At 42.0% G+C, this 20,833-nt stretch overlaps 1 protein-coding gene across 3 annotated transcripts in view; it reads left to right on the forward strand.

Annotated features, from left to right (window-relative positions):
• The window catches only part of PRKN (parkin RBR E3 ubiquitin protein ligase), an 813,183-nt gene that overhangs the window by 293,555 nt on the left and 498,795 nt on the right, over positions 1-20,833 (forward strand). The window lies entirely within an intron of this gene.

Below are 20,833 nucleotides of genomic sequence, written 5' to 3' on the forward strand. Positions count from 1 at the left end.
CTGGGTTTACATTAGGGCGTGGTGTGTATTCATACGCCCCAAATAAAAGCATGTAGCTAGTATGGGACCTGGTTACTTCTAATTTCAGTAGAAGAAAGAAAATGTGGAGACGCTCCGTTAGAAAAACAGGGATAAGGACTAAACTTAAATTTCAGTTCGGAAGAAAACACCAAGTAGGGAAACCTGGGCGCAGTGAATCTTCAGGGTTGATGGGTGAGAGTAGAACTCCTTACTTCATTCAGATGAACAGAGTAAAAGAAATGGTTTATTCCATATTCTCTGAGGTTGGCCAGAAGCTCAAATTGCAATAGAGGGGGCCTAGCCCTGATATCAGGAAGAACTTCTAATGAAATCCCAACATGAATTAATGAATAAAGTCAAAGAAACCTTGTTCCAGGCTTTTAAGCAAAGACGTAGATACCCTGAGCGTTTTAGGATTGTCTCTCCTTGGTCTTGAGAGTGTGTTAGGTGGCCTTTTAAAGTTACCTTAAGCTCTGTGATTTCATGGTTGGGGGTATTAATACTCCTAACATAACACTTCTGTCCTTTCCTAAATTTAAATTAAAATGTTGACTAATAGAAGCCTGAAATCCTTAATAGCATCCATTAGACAAACTTGGCTTCCAAGAAGGGATAAAAATGGGACATTTTTTGGCCACTGCATTTTTAGTTCCTAGTGTGATAGGGAACACCACTGGCTTGCCTAAAACGTACCTTTCGAACGCCCTTTGGTGAGATGAACAATTGCAAATGGCCAATGACTTCAGCACCCAAGAGCCGCGGATTCTCCTGGTATCTCGGGAAAGGAGCTGGGAATCCTGAGAGTAAGAGCTTGACTGTCCGCCAGCACTGAGAAATCAGAATCATGTCTCAGGTCTTCCTGGGAGAAATGAGTTTTTCTCAGCGTCAGAAATGCAGCCTGTGAGCCCATATTTAAAAGCCTTCCATTAGAGTTGGTAAAGATGGCATTAAGATACGGAGTCCTGACCGAGCTGTCTGTGCTCTGAGCATTGCCCTCCACGCTTCCTGCTGCCGCGCTCTCGCCTTCGTGTTAGTAACTCACAACATCCACCCAGAAAAACTAGCCGCTTCTCAGATCCACGGGCAGATAATTGCTGGAAAAATAATATTGTCTGTTGCAATAAAATTTTTCCTATTATTATTTTGAGGTGATTTTAAAAATCGAACCTACTATATTCAATTAGATTTAAGTGTGTGTGTAGAACCAACCACTTGACTGAATGAGGTCCCTTCTTACATACGGCAGCAGAGGAATAACGTGTATGTAAAACAAAGAAAATACTCTTCTTATAGTGAAGGATTCGTGCATAGGGATATCATAAAAGCCTGCATGAGGATACGCTGATATTTTATGTTGTACTTTACTGACTGTTGAGGTTTCTTTCTTTCTTTTTTTCTTCCTACAAATCCTTTCTTTTCTAAGTCAGAGGTGATTGAATCACAAAAAAACTAAAAAATGTTAGAATGTTTTTACCCTCATGGTTAGTAAGATTTTGGCTTAATTCCTTCTAGCATCTTGAGTACACCTAAATATTTGTGTGTATACGTGGAGGGGACTGTGCAAAATGTAATTATATTGTACGTAGAGCTTTGTATCTGGCTTTTTCCACTTAACATTGCATCATGAGACATTTTCCTTGCTATGAAATATCCTATTTTTGTTTGTTTGTTTGTTTAATATTTACCTAAGATTTCATCTTTGGGAATATTCTAATCATTTCCCTATTGCTGGTGATTTGAATTATTTCTAAAACCCTTAAATCTATATCCCTTTCCAAAAGTCATCAAATGCTTGTTTTGAATCTAAGACTAAGTGTTGTGGAAATGGTAACAGAAGGTGAATGTCAATGGACATGTTTAATGTTCTTGATGCATATCACCGAGCTTATTTCCATTTTAGACCATGACTGTCTGTCTTGAGAGGGCTCCTTGCCTCCCTGAAATGTTTTCCAGTATTACGTTCATAGTTTTAGTTTTTGCCTATTTGCTAGAGGACGTCAATTTTGTCACTAATATTTTTATTGGCAAGTTTGAACATTTCTCTCTTATTCACGTTTTCTTTTTTTTGTTGTTGGCTTATTTGCATTTTCTGTTGTGAGAGAAAAATGCAAAACTTTCTGAGTATGAAAGCTTTAGGGAAGAATCTGAAAAAAAAAAAAAAAAAACAAGATTGCCTCTACAGTTACTTTCTCATTCACTTATATATCAGTGTGTCCTTTGATAATACAAGGTTTTCTGACCTGTGAATGTATGTTTCAACATATTTCTTTGGTTTGTATTTTGAAATACTGCATCTTTCTGGAGATTAATCATTATTTAATTACAGAATTAAAAATACAAATTGGGGGTGTCTATTTATATTTTATGTTTCTTTTATTTATTTTTGTATGTACTCTAATCACACATCATTAGTCAAATTAGGCATCATTAACTACATAATAGATTAAAACCAGTGGATTAATTTCAATTCCACTTGTTGGTCACTGGCATAAGGGAAAGAGATTGACTTTTGCATATTAACCTGGTATCTTGCAACCTTGCTGTAACCACTTATTATTTCAGGAATTACTCTGTGGACTCTTTCAGGTTTTCTGCATAGATTATTACATCATCTCTGAACACGCACAGTGTCATGTCTTCTTTGCCTATCCCATCCCTTTCTTTCCTTTTCTTGCTTGTTCGCATTAGTAAGGACATCCGGGATGATGTTGAAAAGGAGTGATTGAGTAAGGGCCCACGTGCCTTGGAACTAATCTTAGTGGGAAAGCTTCAAGTTTCTTTCCTAGTTTTCTGACAGTTTTTTTTTTTTTTTTAATCATGAGTGGGTGCTGGATTTTGTCAAATACCTTACTCCTGTGTCTACTGATATTATCATGTGATTTTTCTCTTAGTCTAATGTTTAGCCTGTTTCAGTCTACGATGGAATGTATTAATTCGCGTACTGAATCAGCTCCACACACGTGGGTTCGGTCCCTCTTAACTATTGTATGTAATTCTTTTTAAGCTCTTCTGTATTTGAGTTGCAGATATTTTGTTGAGGATATTTACATCTACGCTCATGAGAGGTATGGGTTTTCCTGTCTTTGTCTGGTTTTAGCATTAAGGTAATTTTGGTCTCATTGAATGAGTTAGGAAGCGTTCATTCTGTTTCTGTCCTCTGAAAGGGAGTGTAGGGAACTGGTCGCAAGATAGAAATGTATTTATTGTTGTGCTTTACAAACACACACATTTGTATACAAGTAGGTTAACATCTCTTTCATCTACCTTCGTAACAGCAATTTTTAAGAAATATTTAATAACATATTTCAGGATCTCTAGCACCACTAAGCTAACATATTCTCTTAGGCCTTCAGCCTCCTTTTAAAGTCTGAGATTTGCAGTAGGTCATCTATAAGGCTCTGGCTGGTTTTACAAGCTTGCAAGAGGTAGGAACAATGCTTGTTCACAGCTTATGAATCGATCGTATCATTTGAGAAAACACCTGTTTGTGGTCCTGCCTGCTGACCAATGCAGAAAGAAAAGATGAGGTTTTCAGTGACTCTCCTTTCCAGAGCCCACCTATGTGGTTGTGATATGTAAAAGTCTGTGTGTCTAACCTAGATGTGTTATTCATTTCTGGGTGTCGGGCTTAAAATGGAATGTGGGTAAGTGGTTTGTATCCTTTGAGTTTACATTGTATGTAAGCAATGTGTTTCTTCCCTTAGAGAAGAAGCAGCCCGAGATTTTATGTGAACCAGCAGCTTCCCATCTGCCACAGCCACACGGTCCCCTCCACTTACCCGCAGCTGTGAGCTGGTCTGAGCCACTCAGGGTTCTCAGCTCATAGTCTTACCTTTATGAACAAAAAGTAGTGAGTTGAACAAAAAGAAGAAACAAAACAAAGCAAATAAACAACCAAAAATTTGAGCCAAAGCAGAAAGTACACCATTTGAAGGCAGAATGGCTATATGACGTATTTCCTTTTCTTTTTCCCCCTTCAAGATTTTATGTAAATTCCAGTTAGTGAACATACAGTGTAATGTTAGTTTCAGGTGTAGAATTTACTGATTTATCACTTACCTCATAATTTTTGTTATGTATTTCCAAAAAAAAATTTCCATCAGAAAGGTTCAGAATGCTCCTGGATGCCTCAGTTCGACCTGGGAGTGACAGCACTCTGCCATAGGAAAATGAGGGCACCAGTACCCCAGGGACACTTGTGTTCCTTCCCTGACCCAGGTGCATAGCTTGCCGCTCATGCAGACATCTGGTAAACCTCCCACCCCACCCCTAACCCCTGAGGGGGGGAAAACAGTATCTCTGCTTCTTAAAACTTACTTTGCAATGTTATCCTTAAAATTAAAATATAAAATTGGAAAATTACAAACTAGAGAAGTGATTAGCATGACCCCATTTGACAAAAAGAAAGAAGCCATCTGCACCTTCTGCTTCGCTCCTTCTGAGGCTGCCTAGGCAATTCCTTGCACTTTTTTTCACCTTCATCTGCCATTCGTCAGTTTACAAGCTGCAGGCACACTAAACATAAATAAACAAATAACCGTGTTTGCACAGCCAAGTTTGAACTTTCCTGAAACATGTTTTAAAACTCAGCTCCTAGTAGGACCTTAAATCTAAGAACTGGCCCTACCTTTATAATTTTCCTCAACTCTTCCCATAAAGACTTATGTTTTTGATGTCATCGTTGTTTGATATAAACGTATTCTTATAATTTCCTTGCTTTCAAATTTCTCTTCAGATTCATTCCGCCTACCGAAGTAATGCTGCCTTGGGATTGCAGACTTAAAAGATTTACTTGGGTTTGGAGATTAGTAAAGATTTATCTCCGAGTCCATTTGTACTTGCTCTTGGTATCCTGGGGGAGAGTGATTTAACTCTCGTTTGGCACTATGTTAGTATGCAGTCATTCACTCATTTAACAGAGGTTTAAAAAATGGAGATCTACAGTTGCTATGTCTTGGGCTTCTCCTCTCAATTCACACTTTAATTTTAGTTATATTTGGTGTTTATGTTCTGATTTAGAATTCATATACAAGGTCTTTTTCTAATTTTGAGACATTGTTTAACAGTTATATTTTATCAGCGTAACCGTTTCTTGACATTTGGGCATTAGATGGGAACTGATGGTCTCATACATTCGTCGGGATCTGAAGAGCACCTTCAGAGACTCCAAATATAGCCACATGTAATTTACCTCAAATCTTTAATGTGGCCTCTTTCAGTAAACGGCTTTAGTTCTGTAATAGAAAAAGTGTTGGATTATGTGTGTGTGTGTGTGTGTGTGTGTGTGTGAGAGAGAGAGAGAGAGAGCTCTAGAGAGCTTTGTGCTGACAGATCTATGTATTTCTCTTATTAGAGAAATAGCTTGTATACTCCTAAATAATGTAACATGCCAGGAACAGAAGATAGTTTCATGTAAGTAGGGGAGAATCTCAGAGCATCTGTATTATAGAGGAAGGTAAATCAGAACAACATATTTATATTATAATAAACAGGAGTCTGTTACAGAGTAGAGTGGAGTGTCTTACACCTTTTTAAAATGAAACAGGAGACTTCAAAGATATGTCTACTAGTTTGAAGCAGGCGACTTCCAACTGTGCCCCAGGCCCCATGGGAGTTAGCTCTCCCCAAGCATGCTGTGAGCGATTTCTTTCCTGAAGGGTGTGTGCGGCACACTCTTGAGACAGAAAGGCTATCAACCCTTCCAGGATGGAGAATTCTTCCTATAAGTGGACTCTCCCATACAAGAAATTACATTGCCTCTTTGTAATTAAAAGGTGCTTAATCACCTGCAGTTCTTTCACCAAATTTCCAGTTATTCGAATATCTGTCTTATAGATGAAGAAATCGAGGCTAGGACATTTTAAAACTTAACATCTGGTCACACCACAAAGAAGGAGTGGAATCAGCCTCCAGGTGATCAACCCCCCTGGGGTTGGCCTGCCTCTCCTCACACCTGACCCCCTGCAGGTCTGGGTTTCCTTGGTGGAGTAAAAGGCACTGGCTGGAAGGTAGCTTTGCATATGAAAAGGAAGGAATTTGTCGTAGAGTGACACACAGAGACAGTTGGAAAACCAGTAAGAGCTGAAACACCTGAGCTACACACAAGCCCATCTGCCCGGCTGGGTTGCAGGTGTCACGCGGACATGGTCCCAGCGTGGCGGATGCTCAGACATGGTGATGCTGCGTGTCCCCCACAAGCCTTTGTGTCAAAGAGATTTCAATATTTGTTGATTTGAATGAAAGCAAATCTGGTTTCATGCAGAGCAACAAACAGAAAGCAAGTTCTTTTTATATGGAACATTTTCCTTTTAGAAAAACCCCTTCTGTAAGAGTGCACGGGTCCTGATGAGCACAGAGTGATGTCTGTGTTGGATCGCTATATTGTACACCTGTAACTAATACAACACTAGTAATTATTCTGGAATTTAGAAATCAAACAAATGGGGAAAAAAGAAAGCCCTCTTCTGGATTTAATAGAATTTTTTCAAAATGGAATGAAACAAATTAATCAGAAATCAATGGAGAGGTTTACGGTATTAGTAGGAGTAAGGGGAAAAGTCAAATTTTCAAGTCCAGCGTTAGAATATAGATTTCTTAGCTCTATCGTTTGGGGTCAGTTACTTATGAAAACAGAAGAAATAGTTTATCAGCACTGATACTTTGAAATGTGAGCCATGTCAGTTTTAATGTCAGTTTTAATGTCAGTCAGTGACCTTCATTTCTCCTGCAGCGAACCCTGCAGATTTCAGCGGCGGGGGGCTGCCTCCGCGGGGTGTCCTGGAGACGTTACAGATGCTTGTGCATGAAATTCATGTGCCTCACCTTTCCATTTAACTGTCCCTGTGGGTGCACGGCAGCCCCCGCTGGCACTGGTAGGACAATATTGCAAATCCTGGTGGACCAATCTTGTATCCGTTAAGGTCAACCACGCATGTTTGTAACTGTCTGGATTTTAAGCGGCTCATTTTCTGATGGTGGGGGTTAGGAAGCAACTATCTCCGTAAAGCATCCAAGTGGCTTTGCTAGACCTTTGTTGATGGCCACACATTATTTTTAAGGTCCATTTTCATTGGAAATAAATGATCACATAGTTTTTAAATAGCAATATTGTACTTAGAAAAATCATGATAAATGGTTTGTTCATTCGTTTTTCATTGCAATGAGCAATTGGTTAGTGAGAGCAAGAAGTTATTTCCATTACAAATTATTTGTGCTGATTCCTACCCTCGGGAAATTTCTACCTGCTGGGACACGTTTAGGGGTAAGCAATGACATGACCTACCTTTCCCTTTGCAAACGCCATTGAGGTAGCTACTAATTCCCATGACCTGTAGAATTATTTGCAGGTTTGCCCCTTGTTGCTTCCACAACTTGTAGAGTTAGTTACAACGAAATAAGCAATAGTCTCCGTAACCTGGGGTGCGAGCGAAGTTATTTATTGAAGTAAGGGTCACCACGTGCTGTTTCTGTTTTTGGTTAATTTAGCAAATTTCACATTGAAGAAAGCACGGCCTCAGCTCCTGTCTCTGCCGTGTGCTGGAAGAGAAGCCTCCGGGGTTTCTAGATCCAGATATCCATTTCCACAACGCCGAGGGCTGCCCCATGTACTGGGGTGATAGTCCCTTACGCCGTCACGTGCACATTTTAATGTGTGGAAAGGGTGTTCCCGAACACAGATATCACGGGCGAAGCAAATTCATGCAGGTATCTGCCATCGTCAGCACCTCCTTTAACAAGGCAGAACTGAGAAGTCTGTCTGTTCACTCGATGGGTCTTTACCGAGCTGATGGGTCCGTAAAGTCATCGATGACTTTATGAGTCATCGATGACTCAAGTATCTGTTCCAGATGCTTCCAGCGGAGATAAGGCGTGTTTTTGCTGGGGGGGGGAGGTGGACAGGTGACAGCTGTATATACACCAGCTGTGAGTGGTGTGCTGGAAAAGGGCCGGTTCAGACAGGACAGAATTTGGTAACACTTGAGGGCTTTCTCTGTGTGTCATTCCTACGAAACAGGGACCCCAACTTCTTTTTCCAAGGCCAAGCCTTTCCAAGGATTCTTTTAACGGTCGACACAGAATTAAATATATATCTACATAGACTAATTTGTGTGAGTTTAAGCAGCACAGGCACTAATTGGCCTACTTCCTCTTCTTTTACGCCCGACCAGCGGGCTGCCGGCATCGTCTGCCGCGGCGCCTTCCTACGCTGGAAATGACCAGACCTGAGCTCCCAAAGCCAGACTCTCACGTCTGGTGCTGCCCCTGACAGTCTCCAGATCTGGTTCCTTCTGGAGACGAACGAGAGCGTTCTTTGTGGCATTTTCGGACTGTGTGGGATGCTCTTCATATATGCTCAGGCCAGACCCATATGCACACCAAGATAATCCGACCTCATTACATATTCCACGAGGCTAGGACCGCCCAGGACAGCGTAGGGTCAACAATGGGGGACGATTTCTAGCGCTGTGTTGACAGGTGCTAGATATTTTGCATGTGTTGATCACTCTGCTTCTCTGAGGTAACAGCTGTGCGCATTGTGCAAATAAGAAGAATGAAGTACAAAGAGGGCATCGTGCGTGCCGAGGGTCATGTTGCCGCTAAAATGGAGAGAGAGGGTGGACCCGTATTTGTTCCACAAGAATACTGATCCCCAAATCCCTGCCCCCTCGTTAGTGACCAATCTGTGGGGCCTCGGGAATATGTTCGTTGCCTCAAAAAATAATAATAATAATAATAATTGTGGGAAAAGAAAGGGAGTGTGGCGAGGAGATGAGACTGGCCGGGGGAGGGGTGATTTCAAATGGCGGTTAAATGTTGAAGGAGGAGTTGCAGAGTTGTGGCTTTTGGTTGATTTGGGATTCATGGTGACCTACTGAGCAAGTGGCAAATGAGGGAGAGGAAGGACAACTCTAGGCTGAGGTTTCTGTGGGGGTTGTTCCAGAGGAAGCATCGTGTGGGCCCCACCTGCTTAACAGCCCTAGGTCCTAGGGCTGCAGAGCGTAGAGGAGCTCCGTGGCACAGGTAGCTGGGGAGACTTCAGGGGCAGCCATGATGGGGGGCTGAGGAGGACGTGGTGCCTGGCGTGGAGGTTATTACCAGGCACAGCACGAGAAGGCCCGGAGGAACTGAGCAGCCCACACGCCCTGTGGTGTCCCGCAGGAGGGTGATTCCTCACTGGGGGTGGAGCCCTACTCACTAAGATGTCACCTGAGGTCCTCAAGGAGAGAGGTCTAGGATGACGGAGCAGGGAAGAGCGTGACCTGGATGACAAGGGGCGGTACCTCTCAGCCCATGTTCAGCTTTGGTCCCTCTGAATATCTCTGCACCATGTAATCATCGGACTGCTTGTCTCTTGGGACTTTCTCCCTGCCGAAGGATCTTGAGGGCCGTCCTGCCTTTAGTTTGTCTTAGGAAAATTATAAATATTTTTTTTCAGGTATAAAATTATATCTTTAAGCCACGTGCCCATTTTCAGATCCATGAATAGATACATGGTCAAGTGGGTGTAACCAAGTAGCATCATAGAGATGAGGGAGAAGACAGTTTGTTAATATGTCCAGATAAAGTGGCCTAATGTCTATGTTTAAAAGTGAAATGTGACTTCTCATGTCATACGTAAAAGTCAATATCAAGTAGAATTGTGGGTCTAAATATAAACATTGAGACAATAAAGCTTCTAGAATATAAAATAGTGGAAAGTGTTTGTGACTCTAATGTAGAAGATTTCTTATACAGGATGAAAAATCAATTATAAGGGAAAGTTTGATAAATTTATCTACATTAAAATGTGGAACTTATCAAAAGATGCTTTAAAGGAGTAAATAGACAAGCCACAGAGTGGACAATTTGCGACACATGTAAGTGATCAAGGGCTCAGAATCAGAATGTGTAAAGAACTGCTACACATCGATAAGAAAGACAACCTGATAGAAAAATGGGCAAAATATTTGATACAAAAAAGAGATTATCCACGTGATTTATAAACATTCAGAAGTGGGATATGCAAATTAAAACCGCCATGTGTTACTACAGTGTACCCAATGGAATACCTAAAATCTAAGAGACTGACAAGCCCAGGTTCTGGTAAGGATATGAAGCAGCTGCAACTCCCCTATGCTACTACGGGCTTGTAAACTGATGTAACCCTAGAAAACTGATGGGCAGTACATCCTTGAAAGTGAATGTACACTTATTGTATGACCCAGTAATTCCACCTGTAGGTATAGACCAGTCAGAAATGCATGTATATGTTCATCAGAAACACGTGTAAGGAATGTTCATAGCAGCATCATTAATGAGAGCTGAAAACTCCACATAAACCAAGTGTTGATCAATGACATCTTCAGGTACGAACATAAAATACCCAACAGTGATGAAAATGAATTGGATTACATGTAACTATGAGCATCATGTTGACAGAAAAAGCTGGACACTAAACTCCACTAAACTCTTCCATTTCTTTGTCACTATGATTTTTTTCTCTTCCCCTTTTCCTCCATTAGTCATACCTTTATGATGATGACCTTCCCTGACCCGTGACCCTGACCCCTGCATTCCTTATTATTCTTAGAATATCATCTCTAACACTATGTATTCAGTATTTTATTCAAAATATATTTTTGTTACTTTCTTTTTAAGAATTTAGAAATACAGTTTCCTGTAGTCTTCAGAGTTGTAGTGTGACTAAAGCATTTGAAATTGTTAATATCTCCAATTAGTATTCTCTGTAGATCATAATGTTTTTGGGAAAACTCTCCTTCTACTAGGAGTAAGCTCAGATATTTTGATAGACTATTCTAAGTTCCACCTTTTTTTTTTAAAGATGAATAAATATTACTATTAGTCCAAGTATTGTCTTTCCCTTTACTCAAAGAACCTTCCTTTGACAAACATTTCTTTTATAAAACAGAACTTGTCAAATAAATTTTTTTTTACATATTTTGAAAGCTCCACCACATTTAGATGCAACAGAATAAGAAGCTTTTCTCAAATTCACCTTTTTATGATAGAAATAGAAATTTATCTGATTAAAAATAGGAGTTGTATGAAAAGACTCTTCCAACAAGTTGAAATATCCCAAGAGTTTAGTTGTAGATTCCAGAATAGAAACTTTTTGCATCATTTCTCCTTTACTTTTATAGGGATTAATTTAAATGTCTTCTCACAACCTTTTTTTAGTGATTTGTATTTACTTCAAGCTTCAAAAATGGAAAATTTAGGGTATTCCATTAATTAAATATCTTAATTAATGAGTGTAAACTGATTTTAAATAAAATACAAACAAATTTAGAAGACACTTGTAAAGTAATTAATATTATTGTAGTGTAGGGAAGGAAAAAATATTTTTCCCTCTACCCTCTAGTTTCTTAAGCTGTACTGATGAAAGACAGACTAACAAGAGAAAAACAGACAGAAGCTCATTAACATGTGCATCCCACATACACATAGGGGTATCCAGAGATGAGTAACTCAAAGGGGTGGGTAGAACTTGGGCTCATCTAGCCTCTTAACAAAGGAACAATAAACTTATACAGACATGCCAGACAAAGAAAAAGAAATTTGAACTTGTACTCTAGCAAATTCTGGACAGGTAAATACATAGGGAACTAATGGAAGATAAGGGCTCATTCCTGAAGTTTGTCATGTAGATTCTTCTAGTGCTGTTTGTGAGCTGATAAGGGTCCAGTGATTAACTTCTGTCCTTCCTGGTGGTGGGGTGATATGGAGAAGGGGGACCTTCACAAATTTATGTCCTGCTTTTAGGCAAATAGGGAAAGAGTTTTTCTTTTATCTCCTCCTTCTCTGTTGCCTTCAGCTCAGAATAATCCTTCTGCCAGTCTGGCATATTTTGGCCTATTTTAGCACCTTCCAATAGGCAATTTGTAGTTTTTTGTTTTGTTTTGTTTTGTTTTAAAGGCTGAAGCTTTCCTAAAAGTGTGGTTGATGATGGGAAGGAAAGTGAGACCGTGCATACTGTCACCCTGAAGAGAGATTTTTTTTTTTTTAAATCCAACATCAGTTTTGTCACAATTCTGTTGTTCAGCTACTCCATGTAAAAATATTTGTAAGTTTTGGCAGCAACAGTTTCTGCTTTGATAGGTGGAATATCACAGCTTATTTGACACAATTATAAGTAACATGAACACCAGGATTACTTCAAGCATGTTCCACAAGTTCCTAAATTTAGTAAGGACATTGTTTTCAACCATAATGTCATATTCCACCAAAATATATATTCATATTGTCACTTTTAAATGAGGAATATATTTAATGTTGAACTTTCAAACTGAATTACAGAATGTCAGTAGAATTCAGAATGTCAGATATTTTGCCACCAAGAGCATAAACTTTCAGAAGCTTTACTCTGAGTCAATGAATTACATAAAAAGAATAATTGGACAATTATTGGAATTAACAGAATTTCCATTTTCATCGTATGGTGGGGTACTGATAGGAGACTATTCAATTTAACTCTTCATGAAGTTCTGCTAAGCAAACTAACACTAGCAGCTATCACTTACATTTTTGTACATGCACAAGAAAACCTGGAATCAAAACTGAGCAAATTAATTTAGAGCAGTCATTTGATCTAAATGAAAAACCACACTTCACTGAGTAATATGCAAATGTACCTTCTGAGCTGGCTCTGTAAAATCAAACACAGCATTCTTAAAATAACCATGGACTTCGTAGTAGATTCTGATGTTGCTGCAGCAGGCTTGTGTCTCTGGTCTTCCTCTGGTGGATGATATTTTAAAAGTCCCTCTGGTAGATGAAAAATGTGGGCTAACTCCTATGCAGCTTGTATATTTATCATGAACTTTCTTGAGAAATAGGAGTTCTGGACTGTAATATTGTGGTTTATAATAAGAAACATATATTTGGTCTTTGTCCATTCAGAGCTTCTAAAACCCTTGGAATTTCCCAGGTGATGGGGTGGGGAAGTATCTTTTGTTACGTTGATGAGGTTACTTTGAGTTCTTACCTGGAGATGGGGGCTGGTTGTTTGGGGACCCAACCATCAGATGTGAAGTTTGGAAATTTCAATCCCACACCTGACATGCAGGGAGAGAAGAGTGGAGACAGAGTTCAATCCCCAGTGGCCAATGATTTGATTAATCATGCCTTGTAATGAAGCCTCCATAAACGCCCAAAAGGATTATATTCTAAGAGCTTCTGGGTTGGTGAACATACAGAGATCTGGGGAGAGTAGGACACCCAAAGAGCATGAAAGCTTTGCACACCTTTCCCCATGCATCTTTTCCATTTAACTGTTTGTGAGTTATATCCTTTCATAATAAACTGGTAATTTACCAAGTAAAATACTTCTCTGAGTTCTGTGAGCCACTCTAGTAGATTAACCAAACCCAAGGAAGGGGGTCACTGGGACCTCCAGTCTACAGGAGATGGTTCAGAATCTCTGATCTTTAGCAGGTGGGCCAGAAGTCCAGGTGACAGCCTGCACATGGGATTTTGGAGGCATGTTTTTGTAGGACTGAGTCCTTAAACTGTGCAGTTTAATGCTATCTCCTGGTAGATAATATCAGAATGGAGATGAATTGTCTGAGAATTGCCTGGTGTGAGGGAGGAAAAACCCACACACCGTTGGCATCAGTACTATAATCTTATGTACTTCGCATGTACTTCCTGTTTGATCTCATTACTGTTGGCAGGGTTTATTCCATAATAAATAACTGGTACCAACAATCACACTAATAGTTACAGATTTGTGATCAGAACAGGATAAAAAGCCTTGCAGCGAAAGCCTTCTGCTGACTCTCATGTGCTTTCTATTCTGTGCAGCTTCTGTCTTCTGTACATGCTTCTTTAAAGGGGACCTACAATTACTAATGATTTTTACTGACCCCACCAATTGTTGGGCTGGTGACTTCATGCATCTCATAGACCTCAGCCCAGTCCTGGCACAGATGGACACTGTGTACCTTGCATGCTAGATAAGATCGCTCTGTACAGACAAATGCCTCTGGACTGGAGACCCCACGTCCTACTTGCAGCCCCCCTCTCCTCCTGCCCAGGCCACATGTCAGTGCCTATCAGTGACAAAGGCTCCTCTGATGGGAAGAGATGAAAATGGGAGGGCGAGGTGAGCAGTGCTACAACCCAGAGAGGGCTCAGCCTTCAAGAAGTCCTTCTCTTTTGTTTGCCTTGAGATTCTGCTAAACTCATTCTACAAAGCTAGAATGCAAGACGAAATCAGTAAAGTTCCCTCAAAGATTGTAAGACAAATCGGTCTCTGTCTTCACTAGGTTATCCCCAAATTGTGATGCTGCCACCACTGTGGCTGAGGGGTTGTCCCAGGAGAGGAAATAAAAACTTGTTTGACACAAATAGGAGCAGAGAGTCATGTGTTCCTGTGTTGTTCTCTGTGTTTATTAGTGAGAATTCCCAGTGATAAAGCGAATTATGCCTCTCTTTGTTCATAAACTACAGTGAGAAAAAAAAAAATAAAAAATGAGGTTCCTGGGCGGCACATTGGTTAAGCGTCCGGCTCTTGATTTCAGCTCAGGTCAGGTCACTGAGCCTCGCTCAGCATGGGCTTGGCTTGGAGATTCTCTCTCGCCTTCTCCCTCGGCCCCTCTTGCCTAAGGGCATGTGCGGCTCTCTCTCTCTCTCAATAAATCAATATTTTAAAAAAAAAAAAAAAAAGGGAAAAGAAAAGCAGGCTGCCTACCAGATAGGTGAGGAGTTGGTATTTGGTTTTCTTGTGTCCACAGAGTGACTTCGATTCCTTGTCCTGCCAAAGACACTTTATTCCAAGCCAGACAGATTGACTTTCTGTCCCCAGCAAGCTGCCGTCCTAGACTCTTCCAGCTCTGACCTCATTGGTAACTAATCCTCATTCCACACCACTTACGCTTTACACTTGAAACTCCTCTCTTTCAGAATGCCTCTTTCAGTGAAGGCTTTTCCTGGTTGTTTCTTTCTCATGGATACAGATATGTGTGCAGACAATCCAAGAGTGACTTTCAGGCCCGTACCATCACGTATGTGATCTTAAAGGAGTCCCTAAATCCTGACCACGTGATTGATTATCCCCAATAGCCAAAGGAGAGGGCGTCTCTGCTTCTTCTTCTTCCCTTCCATCTTCCCTCTGTTTTTCAGTTAAGGTTGGAGCATCTTCAGTCTATCTGGAGTGGCCTTCCCAAATCCCGAGATGGGTGGGTAGTGTAGGTTACAAGAACTGGGGGTTTCAAAGCACAGCTCAGCCTTTCCCTACCCCTGTCTCTCCAGGTAGGAGGAGTTTCATCTTCTCATTGTGCAGTTACTTGAGGATCGACTCAGGTGTGGGAGCACCAGAACCCCAAGCCCGGCTGGCATAGCCCTGCCTTGCCGATTCACTGTCAAATGGTAATTCCAAAAGTTATACCTTCTAAAGCCACAAGCTTTAGGACCCTTTGGGCTGTTTCCTCAGGGAATTAGAAATATAAGGAAAGCGTTCTACCTGCAAAGTCATGCTATGGCTCGGGGCACCACAGACGGCAGACAGCTCTGGACAGGAGTCCTAAGAACAAGCTTTGGGCCCAGAATCCACCACCAACTGATTATCTCACATGGGACAAATAAATTATTTTAACCTTAATTTTCTAAATATAGTTAATTCGTGATGTGGATCAAATAAGTTAATTGATACGAACATACTTTGAAAATTTTAGATCCCTGCACAAATAAGACACATCTCTGCATGGGTTCCAGTGACGATTAGTAACGGTCCTTTTCTCCTTGGAAAGCTTTGCAAAGAAATAGTTCTTTTGGAAATGAGACCTTGATCCAAATGGGAATATCTGGCCCTAAGAATTAGCTCAGAGGAACTCATTTGTGTTAGAAGGAACCATGTTCCTTTAGGCAAATATATTTTAGTTTTAGTGGGAGGACTTAGGTAGGCATTGATTGTCTAAAAAGTAATTATGAAAGAAATCAGGTCTTGGCACAAAAATAGTTGGGAAATAAAAGACCTCTTTAAAAGGATAGCTTTAGAAATTTTAGTTGTTGTTTTAAGTTCTTCTAAGTAGGCTCCATGCCCAGTGTGGAGCCCAAGGCAGGGCTTGAACTCACAACCACGAATTCGAGACCTGACCCAAGATCAAGAGTCCAATGTTCAACCGACTGAACCACCCAGCTGCCCCAAGATTTTAGCTTCTTAAACGTGGCTGCTGTGTAAGCTGAAGACATGTAGCAGTTTCAGTTCTTTGGGGACAGGTATGGGGACAGAGTTGGTGAGCAAGATTTGTTTATTTGTTTTTTAACTTAGCCGTTAGAGACCAAGCCGTGCGCATAGGACGGGGAAGAAGCAGGATGGGCGGAGAAAGGTGAACTGGGTCACAGGCTAACTCAGCTCTGTGGGGACTGTGGACGGAGTAGGTGGCTTGCAGAGTGTCCTAGACTGGGCCGCACTGAGCCACACTGAGCCTTCACGTTCCCGCCTGGCCCGGTCTCCCAGTGGGGCTACTCCAGGGCGAGTGGTTGATGCATTTCTAGAAGGAGCTGACGGCTGATGGTGCGGAGTGACGGCACAGCGAGAGCTTTGTTGAAATGGGGGATCTGGGTGGTACCTGTCTGTGTATCCTACAGAGAATTAACAGATATAAGAACAAGAATTAACAGATATAATCACATTGAACCCACTCGCGGGGGTTGCTATAACCCTTAGTCTCCTTTGCTGCTTTGCCTGGTCTGCGTGGACCAATGCTGACCGAGGTGACAGGCGGGAGCAGGAAGCAAAGGAGATTGAGATCTGACCGAGATTTGCACCAGGGTAATTGCTTGCTGTGTATTTAACAGGATCATCATGGTCGTGGTGATATTCAATAATAAAATCCATGTGAACGTGTGTCTTAAGCTATAAAATGTTATTATCAGTGAACATTTTCCCCAGATTTGCCCGTCCCTCTTGGCCCCTCTGCTGCTCCAGAGTTTGTACATATGGGATGAGAGAAGGTGCCATCTCGCTCCGATTCCTCACTGGGGAAACGGTATGATGGTGACCGGCTGACGGTGCACCTGCCCAGCAGGACGCTAACGTCCCCCTTGTCATGGGCTCCAGCGTACAGACCTGCTGGCGAGCTGTGCCCTGAGGGGCTGGTTGAGTTCAGCCCTTACTAAACTATTAAGCCACACTCATCCATGGAGATTTCTGTCAGTGTCCTTTCAAGCCATTAAGATAATAGCTAGAGTGACTCTATCACATCTAACGCTTTAAATAAATAAATAAATAAACAAATAAACCAGGTAACTCTTGTTACAGAATTTATGCAGAACAGTATTCTAGGAAAACGATAAAATGCATGGAATGTGGTGATCCCATCACATACATTGGTTTTCGCAAAGCTGTCAGTGTTCGGCTCTAATCTGGCTTTCGGGAATGATATTTTGGGCTTTTGCAACTTCAAGTCCATATGGAGAGAGATTTTGATTCAGGAAATTAAAAAAAAATAATTCCTGTCTTTATTAACCTTTGTGTGTGTGTGTGCGTGTGTGTGCGTGTGTGTGTGTCCCACACTAAATTATAGGCAGGGGACTTACCATTTCTTGAAAACTTGGCTCTAAGCCTACTTCCCCACAAGCAGGTAGGAAGAGCACTGGGGCTTGCTTCTTGTCCGCTGCGACATCTATTTGACACCACGCTTTTTCTATAGTGAGACTAGCAGAAGGCACACAATCTTCTTCCCTCCTCCAGTCTCTCACCATGTCTGATTTTCCTATTTCCCCGGTCTCCGCCGACATTTGTTCATGAGCCTAGATTGATTTGCCTTGGAATCAGTGAGTGACACCAGCCCCGCCGGCCTCTGCTGAACGAAGACTGACAGAAAGCCTGCGCTCTGGAGAAGGGATGCTGCGTTCGCAAGCCCGTTTCACTTCTCATTGCCTTTTTCTCGGGGCAGATGCCCCAGCCTCTCTGAACTTGTTTGAAAGGTTCTGAAAATTCAATGAGATGAGGCTGGAGGAGTGCCCAGCACCAGAGCAGACACAGTACCTCTTAGCTAGGGGTTGGGCTCTGGGAGGGTACATGGTAGGTGAGTCTTGACAGGGCTTGCCGCCAGATTTTGCTGTCCCGCTTACACCAACCACCGTGTTACGAAGCACAGCTAGAGAATATTTAATCTTTACTGTGACCACTGCACCTGCTTCAAGATCCCAGACATCATCTGTCTGATGAAGCTTCTTAAAAATGAGCTTTCCCCCCCCCCCCTTTTAATGCTAAGGAATGAGGCCAGAAAATGTAGCTATAGTATCCTGACATGCTGTGGGTTCATCATTCTCCAACAGGGGTGGTTTTGCTCCCGAGAGGACATTTGAGGGTGTCTTAGGGCATTTTTTTGGTCACAACTTGGGGGGATGTTCTCCTGGCCAAGTGTCAAGGTCAGGGATGCTGCTGACTGTCCGACAGTGCTCAGGACCGCCCCCCACAACAGAAAGTGCTCTGGCCCCAAATGTCAGTGCCGAGGTTGGGAACGTGTGTTGTGGGAGGGCAACATTTTGTAAGGCGGGCAGCTCTCATCCTGTTAAATGGCGACACCATCTAACTCTGCAACCTTGTGGGGTCCAGACTATGCTATTCCTCTGAAATGTCCCATGGTCTGAAGATTTCAAACCTTAGTTCCAAATTGCAGCTTCTGCACATGAATGCCTCGCCCTTCACAAGCCGTGGGACTGGCTCTTTTCCGTGGGATCTTGATAAATGAGGAGGACAACTGGGCCTGGCTTGTATCTGAAAACATACTTCATGGGTTTCAATTAAGAAGAGCGGTTAGGAAGAAGCGGGCGAGGCTGGTGGTGCAGAGATAAAATAATTCTAAAAGTCATTTTCCTGAACCACCAAGTTGTAATTTCATTCTGTATTTTAAATGTGTTCAGAAAACCTTTCAAGTTTAAAAGGGGTCACCCTTTGAGTTTCAGTGTTCACTGGGGTTTTGTGGGGGTTTTTTGTTTGTTTTTTGCCTCCCAATGAAAGTGTATTCCTAAGTTCATGAAGAATGGAAACAAATACACAGTTCTCTAGTAAAACAGTCACAAAAGTCAATTAATTTCATTCCAGGAGAAAAATCCTCCATCGTGCATCAGTGTGATTTCAGAATCACTGTGGAATTTTTTCACGCTGTGGTTACTTAGGAAGCAAGAAGGATGGAGGAGAAGGTCAGGTAAAGAGCATCTCGCCATCCTTCGAGTTCAGTCTTCCGTGGGTCTCCATGACACTGGTGATGTCGAAGGCAGAGCCTCTATCCCAATACAAACCTGATCGCTGCTAGGCTCATCATGGGTTTCTAGTCTTTCATGGAACTGAAGAGACACTTCTCGGGGCTGCAGCCCACATTTGCAGAAGCTGTATTCTCCATGAATTCTAGAAGCCACATGTGAGTGGCACGTGGTCCTCTGAGATTCCTACCAACTAAGTCCCATAGCCTGCTGGAGCCGCACCAGGCTGTGAACAATCTTGTCCTCGCCCAACTTCTCACGGCTCTTGTGCGCTGTGTGTGGCTACAGGCATTGCTTGTGGCAGGCACTGCTTCCTTTCCGGCTCAGAATCTCCCCAGGAGGCAGGTACCATTATTGGTCCCAGGCCCCACATAAGTCCCCTGAGGTTTGGAAGGAGAAGGTTTGGAAACCTATCCAGTGTCACCCAGCTGGTAAGTGACAGTAGGGTCTCAATCCCAGGCCACATACTGAAGTGTATGTTCCTGAGTCAGCTCCACACTGCATGGTTATGGCTGAATATGTCTAAGGAAGACCCGATCCAGGGACCAAAGACTGGGGCGCACGCTGCCGAGTCCCCACGTGTCCCCTCACTTTGATGGCTCGTGCTTCCCATGTTGTTCTCAGAGCGCGCGGATGTGGGCTCCGCAAGTACGGTACGTCTGTGGGATTTCACAGCAGGAAGATGCCGCCACACTGGCTCTCCTGTGACGCATGGGTTGCTTTTCCTACCTTTTCTGTCTTGCCACACGTCTGAGATGTGACCATCGGCTGCAGAGCTGCTGCCCTCCCAGGGCGGCGAGCATGTTTCCTGAGTAACTGACTATTTGTATTGGTTCTTCTGTGAATTACTTGCTTTGACCTTGTCCAAAGTTTTCTATTTGGTGATTGTCCTTTTTTTTTCTTCTAATAATAAGTTGGGAAGGTTTCTTTACATCAAGAATGCTAGCATTTTTCTCTCTGTATGTGGTAAATGTAGATCTTTCCCCATTTCTGATAGTTTCTCTTTCATTGTTTTGAGTGTCTTTCTATGTCAAGTGTTGAATTTTAATGTGTTCAACTACAGTGGTTTTGATTTTTCAGCCATCTTACAAGGAAACTTCTTTGCCAATTAATCGGATGTACCTGGGTTGTATTCTCATAGCTTTACAATTCCGTTTCTTTTTTTTTTTTTTTAATGTTTTATTCTTTGACCTTTCCAAGTTTCTGTGTTGAGGAATGCTGAAACATCCAACTTCCATGATTTTTATCATTATTAATTGTTCCCACCCCATTTATCAATTGATTTGACATGTTGGCGTTGCAACCTGAAATCACACAGATAATCTGCATCTCTTTTGGACCCTTGTCAGGGAAAGCGTCCTCGTATGTTCCATGCCTCATTCCTCTGTGCCAAGGCCATAGTTTAATTACTGTAATTTCACATAAATTTAACACATGGTTGGAAAAGTCTCTTTCATTGGCCATCTTGGTCAAAACCCCTTTTGGCTATTCCATGATTCTTCTTTCAGAACAAACTAAAGGAATTTTTTCATGTTCTAAAGCAGATAAACAGAACAGAGGGGAGCAACTTGAATTTACACACACACACACACACACACAC

Source organism: Mustela nivalis, assembly GCF_964662115.1.
Source record: "Mustela nivalis genome assembly, chromosome: 5".
Lineage (NCBI taxonomy): Eukaryota > Metazoa > Chordata > Mammalia > Carnivora > Mustelidae > Mustela > Mustela nivalis.